Here is a 3,526-nt window from a genome sequence, read left to right on the forward strand (position 1 = left end):
CTCTATTTATCTACCAAAACCCTTGACTCAGACTTACAGACGCAGATAATACTGTCTTCACAAACCCATAACACCAAGATCCAAAACAAAAACTTCTCAAAAACTGACTTCTAGCCATAGAGCCTTGCTCTATTTATACATTCCCATAGTCCGCAAACCATGGCTAGGCCGACTCACTTCCAATTATTTTACATTATTCACTATTCACAGGCGGACAACCCTTTGACTTGACTCATTACAATTCGTGCTTCGCGCACTTCCCAGAGTCTTTACCATACTTTTTCCCAAAATTGTGGACTTTGGGTCCCAAAACCATTACGTGGGGCCTCCGCTACCCAACAAATAGACCTGCACAATGGAAGACATTTCTTTTTCATAGGTGGGATAATTTTAGTCTGTGTCTAAAAGTGTCTCACTATTGTCAGCCACTATTTTCCCTTACTAAGAAAGAGCTACACCAATAGCATAGTCAGAGGCATCTGTCTTAATATCAAATGGTTGTTGTAGGTTTGGTAATGCGAACACTGATGCAAAGCAGAGGCGATGCTTCAACTCGGCCAATGCCTTCTGTTGGGTTTCGAACCAAAATAACTTTTATTGTGCTCTGCCCTTGGTGACTTGACTTAAAGGCCAATTAATATGAGAGAACCCCAACATGAACCTGTGGTAGAAATTGGCAAGGCCCAGAAAGTTGCAGAGCCTTGTTAATGTGGTTGGGGCTTGCCAATCCCAAATGACTTGTATCTTGGCTAGGTCCACATGCACACCCTGCTCACCAATGATGTACCCCATATATTGAACCTGGGTCATGCCAAGAGTGCATTTCTCCAAATTGGCACACAACTTATGTTGTCGTAGGGTTTGGAGGACCTATCGAATATGGTGGAGGTGCTCTTCCCAACTTTGGATGAAGATCAAGATGTCATCTAGAGACAACACCACAAATGCATTGGTGAAGGTTCACAAGATGTCTTCCATCAATCTCATGAAAGTTGTGGGGGCATTCATCAACCCGAAAGGCATGACCAACCATTCAAAAAGGCCCTCCTTAGATTTTAGGGCACTATTCCACACATCAGAGGGTTCAATAGGCACCTAGTGATAACCAGACTTAAAATCAATCTTGTTGAAATATCCCCCCCCCCCCCCCATGAGCTAGTCCAGAAGGTAATCAATCTGTGGGATTGGGTACCTATTACATACAGTGATCTTGTTCAATGCCTGATAGTTAATACAGAGTCTCTAGGTCCCATCCTTCATCTGCACCAATACAATCGGGCTCCCATAGGGTGATGAGCTTGGCCTAGTGTTCCCTTTCTGTAAAAACTCTTGAATCTGCCTCTTGATTTCATTGTTATCGAGAACAGAGCATCGATAGATCAATCCATTTGGTAGCGTTGTGCTTGGGGTCAGATCAATGGAGTGTTTCACCTGACAGTGCAAAGGCACCCCCGTAGGTGACGAGAAAATTTCCTTGTACTCCTCCACAACCTTGTCCATCTACTACTGTTGTGCAGAGGAGCCCTGTCTGGAAGCTGTGGCCACAATCTTCTTCTTTCCCTGAGGGTGAATCATAAGGAAAAAAAATTTCTTGGTATGTGAAATGATCTTACAACATTTCTTCGCAATGATCAAAGAGATGGCAATAAGTGAGGCTACCTCTGACATCTTGTACAACTTATTACCCAAAGTAATAATCACAGAGCGAGGTCTAAACTCATATACAACATGTCACTTCCACAAGTATGGTTATCCTAATAATACATCATAACCTTCAAGAGGAGCAACATCACAAGGTACCTCATCCATGAAGGGCTTGATGTTGTAGGGAAGGTGACACTGCTCGTTGACTCAGAGATCTCGTCCTTAGTGAAGCCACCAAGTGGTGTATGGCTATGGATTTGTTGTAGTTAGTAGGCCCAATTACTTCATGAACCCTGCTAAAATGAGGTTCCTTTGGCTCCCACTATCAACAATGAACTGTAGCGGAGAACCCTTCACCCACATCTGTGAGTGGAAGAGGTGTTCCCCCTCCTTTAGATCTCTAGGCTCATTATTCTAGATCTTGGTGGTGGCCACGGTGGCACTGGTCTCCACATCAATGATCTTCTTCCCTTTATCAGTCCCCTTGTTAGGTTCTGACTTAGAGTCAGAACATGTGTCTCCTTCAGAAGCCTTCAGCTCGGCCACTAGTGACTACTTGGCTTGACACTCACTCATGTTGTGAGTGGATCTCTTATGGAACTCAAACCATTTTCCCGTGTCCTTATTTGGCTTCGTGATGTTGTTCTTTGCTTGCAAATTTGACAAGTTGTCCTGGGTCACCCCGCCTTGGCTTTGTCCTTTGCTATGAAATTTGGGGGCGCCTCTACCTTGCTTTAGATTTGAATATCCAAAGTCTCACTTCTTCTGTTTAAACTTTTTCTCAAACTTGATAACATATCAGTACGTTGTGCTGAGCGAGTGTTAGGACTCCAAATTGACCATTTTCGACCTTGTATTTTTGCTATAATATTACCCTTTTTCAGTCCATAAGTTGAAAGCTTTGATTACATAATGACCTAATCATCCCAAGGTATGAAGTAACTCTCCGCATGACTATATGTTTAATTATTCATTACATATTCAAGTTATCTTTATATTTATCTTTGGAAAAGTTAACCAAGTTGCTAAGTAACTGTTGCACTGTCTAAAGTCTGCAGAAATTATAATTCATAGTTGCTGTAACACCAGAAACAACAACTACGCAGTTGCTGCAACACCAGGAACAACAACTACGCAGTTGTTGCAGCACCAGCAACAGCAACTATCTAAAGCGGGGAAACGTTATTTTGCAACAACTGGAATACCGGAAATAACAAACGGCAACTATCAGAAGATCGCCAGAGTTCCATGCTGACACAGCATGATCAACAACTGTCCAAAAAGGGTAAAACACGGTTACAGTTGCTAAAACACCAGGAACAGCATGAGTTTACTAAATCAGCAACAATGGGGAAGCGGCAAAGGATAGTGCGAGGATTCCAAGAAGACGGTTGAAGTTTGGTTACCAGCTGTGTAACAGTAAGAGACCCAAGAAAGAATACACTGTCATACTATTGTAACAGCATCCTGTAACAAGGATGGATTTCTTATTTTTGACAAAAAGGTTTAACTGAATGAACTATGACAGTCTATTGTAATATATGTCTCCTCTATAAAGAGGAGACATCTACATTAGAAAGGGGGGAGAAAAACAAGTTGTAAGGGAAATTTTGAAAGACAAACAACAAAGTCTGAATTTTTATTGTAACTGGATTCATATATCCTCTGATGCCTCAGATACTGCAATTGGAGCTGTCTTGGGCCAGGAAGAAAATAGTCTTCCCTATGCCATTTATTTTATCAGTAAGAATATGACACCTGCTGAACTGAATTATACAGTCACTGAGAAGGAATTCCTAGCAGTCATTTATGCTATCAATAAATTTCGACATTATATTACTGGCTACACTACTTTTGTGCATACTGATCACTCGGCCATTAA

This window comes from Pinus tabuliformis, chromosome 2_1, assembly GCF_031772625.1.
Source record: "Pinus tabuliformis cultivar Carrire ecotype Pingquan chromosome 2_1, CPIR1, whole genome shotgun sequence".
Taxonomy (NCBI): Eukaryota; Viridiplantae; Streptophyta; class Pinopsida; order Pinales; family Pinaceae; genus Pinus; species Pinus tabuliformis.